Source organism: Pogoniulus pusillus, chromosome 13 (genome assembly GCF_015220805.1).
Source record: "Pogoniulus pusillus isolate bPogPus1 chromosome 13, bPogPus1.pri, whole genome shotgun sequence".
NCBI lineage: Eukaryota > Metazoa > Chordata > Aves > Piciformes > Lybiidae > Pogoniulus > Pogoniulus pusillus.
Window position 1 is genome coordinate 31,533,000 of NC_087276.1, and position 12,511 is coordinate 31,545,510.

The 12,511-nt window shown below is 50.4% G+C and overlaps 1 long non-coding RNA gene across 3 annotated transcripts in view; it reads left to right on the forward strand.

Moving 5' to 3' along the window:
- LOC135180969 (uncharacterized) overlaps nt 1-12,511 on the forward strand; it is a 119,170-nt gene that overhangs the window by 84,655 nt on the left and 22,004 nt on the right. For 2 of the 3 annotated variants that reach the window (XR_010304625.1, XR_010304623.1), the window contains exon 1: nt 4,530-4,663. The exons of the other annotated variant lie outside the window; for it this stretch is intronic. This is a non-coding gene — a long non-coding RNA (uncharacterized LOC135180969). Of the gene's footprint in view, nt 1-4,529; nt 4,664-12,511 lie in introns of those variants that run through there. 3 annotated transcript variants of the gene reach the window in all.

A 12,511-nucleotide genomic window follows, 5' to 3' on the forward strand; every position in this document is an offset into this window, starting at 1 on the left:
GCCTGGTAGCTGCTCCCTCCCAGCAGGGATGTGAAGAGGCTGTGCCCAACCTGCTGTGAGACCCAGTGCCACCTTCTTTCCCATCTTTTCTGTCAGTGTTAGAGCTCTTGGGATGCAGGTTCAGGTAAAACCTTAGAATGAATTAAATGAGGGGATTGGAGAATTTCCCCCAGTGACATTTGTATGCTAAGATGAATCTCCTAGCGTGGGGCTTAAACATTCCCAAGTTCCTGTTCACTTATCATAGAACCACAGAATTAACCAGATTGGAAGAGACCTCCAGGATCATCCAGTCCTGGCCAACCAACCAGACCATGGCACTAAGTGCCCCAGCCAGGCTTGACTTCAACAACTCCAGCCACGGCCACTCCACCATCTCCCTGGGCAGCCCATTCCAATGCCAATCACTCTCTCTGCCAACAACTTCCTCCTAACATCCAGCCTAGACCTCCTCTGCCATGGCCTGAGACTGTGTCCCTTTGTTCTGTTGCTGGCTGCCTGGCAGCAGAGCCCAACCCCACCTGGCTCCAGCCTCCCTTTAGGTAGTTGTAGACAGCAATGAGCTCTGCCCTGAGCCTCCTCTTCTGCAAGCTGCACACCCCCAGCTCCCTCAGCCTCTCCTCACAGGGCTGGAATACAAAGAGGCATGCAGGAGGGCTGATGAAATCTGGTTTGACCAAAAAGACAAAGCACAGGTGAAAGGCACAGATTGCTGATGTGAGAGGCATTTCCCTGTCTTAATGATCTCTGTTTTTCAGGGAGTAATGGGTTTAAAGTGGCAGAGGGGAGAGTTCGACTGAATGTGAGGAAGAAGCACTTTGCAGTGAGGGTGGTGAGACACTGGCACAGGTTGCCCAGGCAGGTTGTGGAGCACAGAATCACCCAATGTGATTGAAGCTCACATTGGATGATTCTGTGCTCCACAGCCTCTCTAGAGGTGTTCAAGGCCAGGTTGGATGAGGCCTTGAGTGACCTAGTGGGAGGTGTCCCTGCCTATGGTGGGGGGTTGGAACTGGATGAGCTTTGAGGTGCCTTCCAACCTAAACCATTCTATGATGTGAGTATTTGGTACTAGATGGAAAATACACACCTGAAAGAAAAACCTCTGCTGGTGGGAAGTGCTAGCCAGGAGCAGTGAGGCAGTGAGGGTGGAGGTTGCTTCTGTTCCTGATTTCAGGCAAGCACTGGTGAGCAGTCAGCCAGCCACCTTCTGCTGGTGTGATTCTGTGACTGCAGTGCTGAGCTGCTAACAAAGCACTGCAACAGCAAACCTCCCCAGAGTGGAATTTTGCACCAAGTGAGGAGAAGCTACATTTCCCAGGAAGGAGTCTGCTTATTCTGTTCCAGTCAGAGGAGTTATTTTGAGCTTCTTGCTGCTATTTTAAGCAAACTGCATGCTTTGAAGAACACAAAATCTGAAACAGAGAATGCTGCTGATTTTTGACATTTTGTGGGTGGACACACATAAATTATACCTATTAGGCCATGTTTGGATTACAGGCACGTTCCTGTGCCCATTCTACCCCTGGGAAACGCTGCTTTTGCTTTCCTGCTGGTGGAGCCTGTGGGAGCTGAGATGCCTCTCTTCCAGAGTGCTCCAGAAGGGCTTAAAATAGCTGAGTCTTAAAGCAGCCTCAAAGGACTAAAGGCAAGCAAGTCCATCAAGCAGGGACATTTCAGTTTGAGTGTTTCTTTCATAGAATCAACCAGGTTAGAAGGGACCTCCAAGCTCATCCAGCCCAACCTAACCCTAGCCAACCAACCAGACCATGGCACTAAGTGCCCCAGCCAGGCTTGGCTTCAACACCTCCAGCCACGGCAACTCCGCCACCTCCCTGGGCAGCCCATTCCAATGCCAATCACTCTCTCTGCCAGCAACTTCCTCCTCACATCCAGCCTAGACCTCCTCTGGCACAGCTTGAGGCTGTGTCCCCTTGCTTTGTTGCTGGGTGCCTGGCAGCAGAGCCCAACCCCACCTGGCTACAGCCTCCCTTCAGGTAGCTGTTGACAGCAATGAGCTCTGCCCTGAGCCTCCTCTTCTGCAGGCTGCACCCCCCCCCCCCAGCTCCCCCAGCCTCTCCTCACAGGGCTTGAATACAAAGAGGCATGCAGGAGGGCTGATGAAGCCTGATTTGACCAAAAAGACAAAGCACAGGGGAAAGGCACAGATTGCTGATGTGAGAGGCGTTTCTCTGTCTTAATGATCTCTGGTTTTCAGGGAGTGCATTTATTAGAGGTACAGGCTGGGAGCTTGTACCTGTGTAGTTACTTCTGGTTCTCTGTTATGTGCTCTCTTTGGCTGTTTTCAGTTGACATATCTGCTGCCTGTGTAAATTGTCTTCTCAGTTATTTACATTCACTTTGCCTCCTGGAAGTTCCTATTAATAGTTGTGACGGTTTGGAAGTTACCTGCTCCCCCCCTTGTGAAATCACCCAGACTAGACTCAGCTGTCTGCAAGTTAAGGAATGAAGCTTTCTAGTCACAGCACAGCACAAGACACAGACAGATAGTTACAACATTTACAGCTACAGACAGAAATAGACAAGTTAAAAGTGCTACAGAAACACAGCAGCCCTCCCAGAAACCAGAGTGCCCAACCACCCTTCCACCTTCTTTCCACCCCTCTACCTTACCCCAGAGTCTGCCTTATGTGCGAGGTGAGGTTGGAGGATGGGGCACGGGGATAGAAGCAGAAGGATGAGTTACACAGAAGCAGCCCAGAGACACACACTCTGGCAGAGACACTGTGTCTTGTCTATGTTTGTGTTGTGCTCTTACACGTCTCAGCAAGCCTGTGTGTGCAGCAGCCATCACCATTGTTTCTTTTTCACAGCCTAGCATCTCATTTCTCTCACTCAAATATTCCAGCTAGCCTCAGACTAGCACAATAGTTAGGGAAGGGTTCTGATGATGGAACTGCCTTTCTCAGTCATCAGTTTCATCATGCAGCAAGGAATTCAATTCAATGTAAACCAGGAGCATTCACAACGGTGCCTTGGAGTGGTTCATTTTGTCCTTACAAGCACAAGGCTTGCCTTGGCTTCCCATGCTGAAGTAGTTCAAACAGTTAACATGGTGAAGCCTTTTTGTTGTCTCATCCTAGACTTGGGTGGCATAAACTCTCCGCGTGGTCAGCAGACCCCTGTGAGTGCTTCTGGTAAAGAGTGGTGACTTTGCCTTTGGAGGTGCTGCCACTTCTCCTGTGGCTTCATTTAGGTTGCTGTGTTAAGGTCGTGGAGGGCAGGGTGGGAAGAATTTTGTTTGAACTTTTGGACTCTTTCTCAGTAATCTCACCCCAGCATTTTGCTACCTCTGATGCATTCAGAGGCCTGTCCCTGGCCTGTACCAGACATGGTGTGGCCAGCATTGGAGGTGCTCATGCTCCTGTACTCAGCACTCATGAGGCCACACCTCAAGCACTGTGTCCAGTTTTGGTCACCACAGTACAGGAGGGACATTGAGGTGCTGGAGCAGTGCAGAGAGGGTGATGAGGCTGGGGAGAGGTCTGGCAAACATGGCCTGTGAAGAGCAGCTGAGGGAGCTGGGGGTGTTTAGTCTGGAGAAGAGGAGGCTGAGAGGGGACCTTATTGCCTTCTCAGCTACCTAAAAGAAGGTGTAGTGAGGCTGGAGCTGGTCTCTTCTCCTGAATTACTAATGACAGGACAAGAGGAAATGGCCTCAAGTTATGTCAGGGGAGGTTTGGGTTGGCTGTTGGGAGGAAGTTCTTTCCTGAGCAGGTGGTCAGGCACTGGAACAGGCTGCCCAGGGAGGTGATGGAGTCACCATCCCTGGAGGTGTTTAAAAGGAGAGTGGATGTGGGGCTTGAGGCTATGGTCTGGTGCTGAAGGCTGCTGGCATGAAGGTTGGACTGGCTGATGCTGGTGCTCCTTTCTAGCCATAGCGATTCACAGTGATGGGATGTTGTGCTGAGGGGTTTGGGTTAGTCAAGGACTTGTCAGTGTGCAACTAAGGACTGGACTGGATGAGCTTGGAGGGCTTTGGCAGTCTAAGGAGCTGTGTGGTTCTGTGATCCAGCATTTCAAAAGGTATTTCAACACAGGCAGCTTTATACTGCCACTGAAAGCTGGTGGTGAGAAGTTCCTAGCTGCTGGAATGCAATGAATGTTTGAGACCTGCAGTAAGCTCTTTACTGCAGCATTTTACACTTCTACAAAACCAGGGTACCCCTCGGTAGCTGGCTGTAAACTACAGTGCAGAAAGGTAAACCAGAAGTAGTAAATACTGAATATTGCACTCTGTGACTTGTTTTAACAGTCTAATTTTCAAAGGGCTGCTGGAGAGAAGCTGTTTACTGTTTCTAGCTTACCCTTGAAAAGCAAACCGTGGGGATGCACAGGTGATCAAAGTGACCCGTGGGATGTGCTAAACAGGCTGGTCCTAACAAGCTCCAGCTGCATGTAAGTGCTGATAAGCAAGGAGCCTTAATGAAACCCAGAGAAGCTGTTCGAGGCTGGTGCACAGGCTCCTCAGCTGCTGCCACTTGTCACCTAACCCAGCAGCAGGGCTCCCTCAGGGCTGAATCCATCTAGAGGGCTACCCGGCGGCGCTTGGGGAGGGGTTGGCACTGCGGTGCCATACAGCTCCGGGCGTCGCCGTGGCACGTCGTGCAGCCAGCGCCCTTGGCAGCCGCTCCGTGGCCGGGTAAGCTGAGCGCTCCTCTGCGGGGGCAGGCGCTGGGAAATGGGAAGTAGAAATGATGGGAAGGGCTGCAGTGGCTGCTCTGGCTGCACCGTGGTTGTCTGTCAGCACATGAGCGCTGCTATGGCTGCATCCCTGTGCATTTAATGGCCTCTTTTATGCTGTCAGTATTCCTCCCTCCGTACGTCTGTTTTCAAGATACTCTGAGCCCTTCGGCTTCGAGGCGAGGTGTTAGATCTTAAAGACAGGCACTTTGGTGGAGCAGTGATGCTGGAGGAGAGCTCAGGTACAGTGTCAGTGAGTGGAGGCTGTACAGAAATGCCTTTGAAGACTTTTAATGTTCTTAGAAAACAGAATTCCACCTTTCACTAGAGAGTGTGGCAAGCTGGACAGGTGCCTGCTGTCACTCTTTGAGTAGTGAGTTTGGAGGGTAGCTGGTGCTTAGCTAATCCTCTGCCCAGCTGAGGACATACCCTGCTTCCTTGCAGCAGAGCTCTTCAGCTGCTGAACGGTAGCCTTGTGGCAGTTGTGAGAGTCAGGCTGTTAAAATGGCTGGGGGGGACTGCTTGGAGAACCCTTCACATCAGCCACTGCACAGTAATGAATGTCTGCTTTAGTGGGGGGTGCTGGACTAGGTGATCTTTCAAGGTCCCTTCCAACCCCTAACATGCTCTGATCCTGTCTTTGCAAGGTACTTAATGAAGAGCTTGCAAGTTTCTAGCAGTAACTAAGTCAATCTGTAGTTACCAGCTCTGTGCAAGGTAGAAACTCAGGCTGAGGAAGGCTGATCTGGTGCTGTGAAGCCCTGGGCTGATGGTGTGATAGAGATCACACACACCTCTCTTGCAAATCAGGGTTAAGACATGTTGTTGGAGACTGAACTGTGAAGTCTTAGCTGAGGAAAGCTGCAGACCTATGGCCTGGCTCTCTGCTCATTGACATCACATTTGTGCCAGGCTCTGTTCTGCACTTGTGCCAGGGAAAGGGGAGGGAGGGGTGAAAGCTGAAAGAGAGGGGTCAGCCCTTGCCTCTTGCAAGAGCATTCAGAAACAAGTGGTGCCAGCCAGGGCTGCAACAGCCTACTGACAGAAGGAATCCTCCTTTCTCTGTCCCACACACCAAAGCATCCTACTCTTCATATTCCTGCCGAGCTACTGAGCAGCTAGCAACGACTCTGCCTTCCTCAGCAAGCTCAGGCAGGCTGACCAGAGGCTGACCTTAAATTCATTGACATGAAGGTACAACTGTATGGGTTTGGGCCAGGACACAGCAGAGAAATAATGATTTCCTGGTACTGATGGGCAGAGGGCAGAAAGCTGAGACTGTTCTTTGACCTCCAACAAACTCAGCCACAAAAACCCTGTCTGAGAGGGAAAGCAGGGGCTGGGAGAGAGCTGCTAAAATGACCTCTGTTCCCCCAGAGGGCTCTGGAGAATCCTCTGCTCTCTGTTGTGGCTCACCTACAAGAAAACCTTTGCCTCTGGAGTGCTCGAGTCACATTAAGGAGTATTATTTATTCCTGTTTGTAAGTCATATTTCCCTTCTATATTAAAAGATAGAAAGATAAATAAATGCATAACTGTACTCATGCCACCACCCCCTGCCACCAAGTGGAGTGAGGCTGTTCCCTGCAGGTGACCGAAGCAGCTCCTAGGAGCTGTCACTCTGTAAAGAACTCGTTGGCAAAGAAGCTCTGCTCTCATCTTGTCCATAATACCTTTAATGTCATCCAAAGTTCTGGAATTCATACCAGAGACAGGATTTTAGTTGGAATTCAGTGAAAGAGCAGCAGTTAGAGGGTGTTTCAGCTCTGGGGCTCTTTATACTGATATAGCAATTGATAAGAATTTCCAGTTTTAGAGTGGAACCATAGAATCAGCCAGGCTGGAAGAGAGCTCCAAGCTTGCCCAGCCCAGCCTAGCACCCAGCCCTGGCCAATCAACCAGACCATGGCACTAAGTGCCCCAGCCAGGCTTGGCTTCAACACCTCCAGCCACAGCCACTCCACCACCTCCCTGGGCAGCCCATTCCAATGCCAATCATTCTCTCTGCCAGGAACTTCCTCCTCACATCCAGCCTAGACCTCCCCTGGCACAGCTTGAGACTGTGTCCCCTTTTTCTGTTGCTGCTTGCCTGGCAGCAGAGCCCAATCCCACCTGGCTACAGCCTCCCTTCAGGTAGCTGTAGACAGCAATGAGCTCTGCCCTGAGCCTCCTCTGCTGCAGGCTGCACCCCCCCAGCTCCCTCAGCCTCTCCTCACAGGGCTGTGCTCCAGGCCCCTCCCCAGCCTTGCTGCCCTTCTCTGGACACATTCCAGCAACTCAACATCTCTCTTGAATTCAGGAGCCCAGCACTGGACACAGCACTCAAGGTGTGGCCTGAGCAGTGCTGAGCACAGGAGCAGAAGAACCTCCCTTGTCCTGCTGCCCACACTGCTCCTGAGCCAGCCCAGGATGCCATTGGCTCTGCTGCCCACCTGGGCACTGCTGCCTCATCTTCTGCTCCTCTGTACCAGCACCCCCAGCTCCCTCTGTGCCTGGCTGCTCTCAGCCACTCTGGCCCCAGCCTGCAGTGCTGCTTGGGGTTGTTGTGGCCAAAGTGCAGAGCCCTGCCCTTGGCTTTCTTCAGTCTCATCCCATTGGCCTCTGCCCACCCATCCAGCCTGGCCAGGCCCCATCCATGACATCCTTGTCACCCATGTAAGCAGCACAAGAGATCTCTTTTTCAGTTCCTTGCCTCCTTCTTTCTCCTTGCTTCACTTAGAGAATTGACAGAGAATCATTCCTTGTCCAGCTGCTCCTCACCACCGCTGGTTTTAAGGAGCTCTTTTGACCTTCTCTTTGGTGATCTTTCCCAGCCTGAAGACTCGTGGTGTTCTCAGATGGAAGCTGTACAGCAGCATCCATGCCTGCCTCTGTATGGCTTGAGATGAGGACTCTGAGTGCATACCAAATCAGAGAGACAAGCAGAGGTTTCTGGAGCAGCATAATGTTGTCTGCTTTGCTCTCACTTCCTTTCCTAATAATTCTTAAGAGTCAATTTGCCTTTCTGACTGCTGCTAGAATTAGATGATGCTTTCAAGGCAGTATTTGCAATGACTTTCAGAGCACCTTCCTCGGTGGAAATAGCCAATCCAGGCCCAACAAGTTGCATTAATAGTTAAGGTTGTTTTTTCCTTTGTGTATTACTTTGGGTGCATCAGTAATGAGCATTCAGCTCCATGTTGGCACCTAGGCACTTGTTATCATGTTTATTCTGCAGTCAACTTTAGCTTTTGCTATCCTGAATATTCTGTTTCAGTAACATATCTTCTCATTATTAATTAATCAGTCCTCCTCCTTAGGCCACTTATGAATGTGATGAAGGGCACAGGTTCTACCTACAATCCACAAGCAGCCCATCAGTAGCAACCTTCTTTATTGATGATCTGGACCAGGAGATTGAGTCCAGCATCAGTAAGTTTGCAGATGACACCAAGCTAGGAGCAGCTGTGGATGTGTTAGAAGGTAGGAGAGCCCTGCAGAGGGATCTGGGCAGGCTGGATGGGTGGGCAGAGGCCAAGGGGATGAGACTGAACAAGGCCAAGTGCAGGGTTCTACACTTCAGCCACACAACCCCAAGCAGTGCTTGGAAATTAGTGCCATGGTCTGGCTGACTGGACAGGGCTGGGTGATAGGTTGGACTGGATGATCTTGGAGATCTCTTCCAACCTGGCTGATTCTGTGGAAGCTGTGGAGCTGAGCTGTAAGCATGTTCAAGAAGAAATCAGGCAGCCCTCTGAGGGCTCAGCCCACCTGCTGGTGTGCATGAGTCCACCATCTGCCAGCTCCTTGAGCCAGTGGCTGCCAGGGGCTGAGGAGACCTTAGGGGTAGGACCACTGACTTCTGATGCCTCTTGTCTCAATAAGTAGCCTCTCGGTGTCAGAAGCAGGACACTGAGCTGCTCAGGATGGAGTATTTCTGCTGAAACAGCTGAGCAAGCAAGCCAGTATTTGAGGGTCATGATGGAGTTTATCTGCTTTGCAGCAGCCAGACATCTTACCTGCCTTTCCTGCGTGGAGGATCAGAGTGCTGAGGGACAATAACTTGATGACCTTTTTGGCCCCCAGTGAGACACTCACAAGGTCTGAACTCAGAATAGAAGTCTCCGGTGGCTTGTAAGGAAAACACCAGTTTGTTGCAAGTTCAGCTCCCTGGACTGTTTTCTTGCAAGAGGAATCCAGACCAATCTGAGCCCAGTTATCTTTTCGCATCACCCAAAAGCAGCTGCCCTTTGATTTGCAAAGCTACTGAAGGTTCTTGCATCCTCAGTTTCTGCTGGCAGTGCTGTCCTGTGTGCCCAAGCCTGTCTGTTCCAGAACCCTTGGCACCCTCCTAACCTTTTTCTTTTCACTTTGCCCTCTTGACTCCATGATGCCTTTTATCACTCAAGACTCATGTGCCTCTTACAAGCAAACATCTTCACTCCTGTACCATCTGTGCCCTATGAAGACACTTTGAGGGATGTAGGTGTTCCAGGTAAGGACAGATCTCTCCTGGGGAAGGAAGGGAGGAGACATCTCTTCACACAGCTCCCTGGCATAGCCTTCTGGGACACTTCAGGTGGGAGATTAGACCTACCCCACAGTGCTGCAGAGCAGGGATGTTGCTGTAACTCATCTGTGGTTCACTGGTGCTCAGAATGGACTGAGAATCCTTCCTGACCTTGTGCAGGGCCAAGAGGCCAAAAGCTACTGCAGCACCTTCCTTACTGACTGTGCTCAGGCACGTTCCTTTTTGGGGTGTTTTGGGTCTTTCCTCCCAAGTTAAGCAAAGAAATTTCCTTTTGTTTGGTAGGACTTTGCAGTTCTGGCAACTGTGCATAAAGAGAGATGAATACATCATAAAAAGTGTGTGGCTTGAAGAGCCTTTCACATTGCTTAAAGAGGTCTGCACTTTGAGATCTGTGGATGAAAAAGCCCAGTGCTGTAGAGAGCAGTGCAAGAGCCAGAGCCATCTGGGGTAAATCCTGCAGGTAATTAGCATTTGCCAGCAGAAGAAGGAGGCAGCAAGCTGTGTAGGCTTCTGAGTTTTATCTGTTCTCTTCCTGCTGTCAGAGGAGGAACTTTCATGCTTAGTTTGGACAAAAAAAAATGTAATGAAACTCTACAGCAAGTAACTTAAAAGCTGAATAACTCATTAGGACTTCCCTCCTCCAATTATCTCCCAATTTTCTTACCCCACCAGGTGCTGGTTAAATACTCCTTTATTTGGTATTTCCATCTATTATGCCAGGAATCTCTTTGATGGCTTTGAGGTTTATCTTGACTGGTCTCATCATACTGTGTGTGTGGTTCAGAGTGCAGATCAAAGCATAGAGCTACCTCTGGTCACAGTGTCCTGTCCACTGCTGTGTTGGGTTCAGAGTACCAATACCAACAGCTTGTCCTCTCCCCCTAAGGTTTGCTGCCCTCTTCAGCTCTGCAGTGATGATTTGCACACGGACATGGAGCAGTAATTGCAGAGAGGCTGAGATTGCAAAGCAGCTCTAGAGACCCCTAGAACTGGCACACACTGGGTGCAGAGAGATTGGAGCTGGCTTCTCACTTGGGCTACCCTCAGCCTGGTGGCACATGCAGTGTGCCTGAGCTGTGATGTCCCAGACACTGCCACCCTCTTCCATCTGTGTCCACCTGAGTTTGCCAGGCTTCTCCCCAGGCTTTGGAGCCTTGCATCATTGTATTGCACCGATGGGCTCATGGCAGCTGCAAAAAGGTGGTGAGTAACTTAGCCACGAAAGAGAGCCAAAGCAGCAAGTGTGTCTGCAAGGCACAGGTCAGCAGAGGTACTGGCTTCACTCCTGGGAGCAGGGTGTCTGGCTTAGTCCAGTCCAGCCTTTTCAGCAGGGCTTTGTCACTGCTCCCCTGGTGCCAAATCTTGGGACTAGTCTGGGCAGGAATGAAGTACACTGTTTATTGCATGTTGTAAACATGCCTGTGGGTTGTTATTTCACTTAGGGCTCAGCTCCACAAAGGGATTTGATACTGAGTTCTGTGGGGCCAGCAGGAGTTAGGCGTCTGAGGCTCCCATCCTAAGGCCAGTGTTACTCAAGAGGTATTCAGTATGATTTGGTGGTGTAGATCAGCACCGCTCTCCTTGTCTGCAAAAAGGTCTCTCTGGTTTGTGCCAGCTCAGGAGCTGCTGTGCTGGGTTGATGGGGCCATGTTTATATTTCTCCCCAAAGCCCATGGCTGTGTCTCAGGGTGATCTGTATTCCACTGCAGCAGAGCTTTCTCAACATTTGGGAAGCATTTACAGCTCTGCTGCCATGCTGTGACATGATGCATTGCTTTGTAAACAGGGCCTTAAACAACTGGGGTCTTAAATCCATGAACTGACTGAGGCTTGGCAACACTTTGAAAATCTCTTTGCCAAGCAGCATACATTAGAGCATCCTCTGATCAAGCTTCACAAAGATCTGACCCTCTGAAATGCTTGCATTTCTTTTGACACTCTACCAAGACATTATCAGGCTACCTGAGGCTTCTTTCCCCTAAAAAACCCAGTAAACTGCAGCTGTTGTATGTGTAAAGTGCCAGCCTAACTTCCCCTGATGGTTTGTTTCCTCCAGGATAGCTTCCTTCTCTGAAACCCAAACTATTTCTATCTATTTTGCATTTGGGGATTGCTTGCTAGGCCTACACACACCCCCCCCATAACATCCTCCCTGTGCCTCTTGCTATTTGTGTACCTTCTCTTCCCTCTTGGCTCCCTGCTCTCTGCACAGAGCTGCTGTGGGACTGATCTGCCTTGTGGCATTCTCACCCACACCTCAATTCAGCTGCTTTCAGCAGGGTTTGTTGTCTCTCCTCGCAAAGACTCAGCAGTATTTTTCTGCAGCTCTACTTCTTTACTGAGGCATCCACACGAGGATTCTGATTTGTCATTTCACAGCCCTTTGTTGCTGTCGAGCAGTAAGCTGCACAGGAGCACCTGTGTTTGGCCAGCAATGTGATGAGCTTGCAGAGAGTTCTAACTGTTGAGCCTTCTGCAGGTGTGGGTTGGTGTGGTCATGTGTGATGCTCTTCTGCATACTTCAGGTGTTTGTAAAGAAAGTGGGATTTTGTTTGCCCTGTTGCCCCAATTTAAACCAAATCGCTCCCCTCCCTCCCAGTGCCATCATTTGGCAGGGAAGGGGGAAGGAAAGAATCCCTTTCCTAGTCATCTCTCTGCCTTCTACCTGCTTTCACTGAATGAGACTCTGCTGGCTGGTCAAAGCCTGAGATGTTACTTAAGAGCCACCAGCAAGTGTGTGATGTGCTGCAGCCTGTTCTGGGGAGCCCAGCAGATCTGTAAGGAGCAAGGTGAGTGAGGGCTACCACATGCCCCATGGGCAGCTCAGTGAGAGTGAAGCAAAATTCACTCAAAGTGGAGAATAGAGCCCCCCACTTACCTATGCATCTTTAACCTCCAGCCTTATTTCCACTGCTGCCCCCTGGCCCATCTGTTTCTACCCCCTGCCTCCTCACCGGCCCTTAAAAGCAGGGGGAAAAAAAGAAGTGAGAGAGCAGAGTTCCTTGACACAGGTTTGATCTGGGTTTTGGCTGTGACATTCTTAGTCCTGTGAAGTCTGCCTTGTTTCAAAGACCCAACACTGAAAACTGGCATGCACACAGCAGCTCTGAGGTGCACACAACAGTTCTGCTTTCCTGCTGCAGTCACTTTCTAGGTGGTCATAGCAAGTAGTGGTGTCCTTGTGTCTGTGAAGTCTGGAAGAGAACAGGAGCTCTAAGGAGGCAAAACCCTGTTGCTGAGCTTGAAATTTGTTGAAGATGTGTTTTCTCCCTTTCTCTCTCTTCCCCTCTCCCCCCC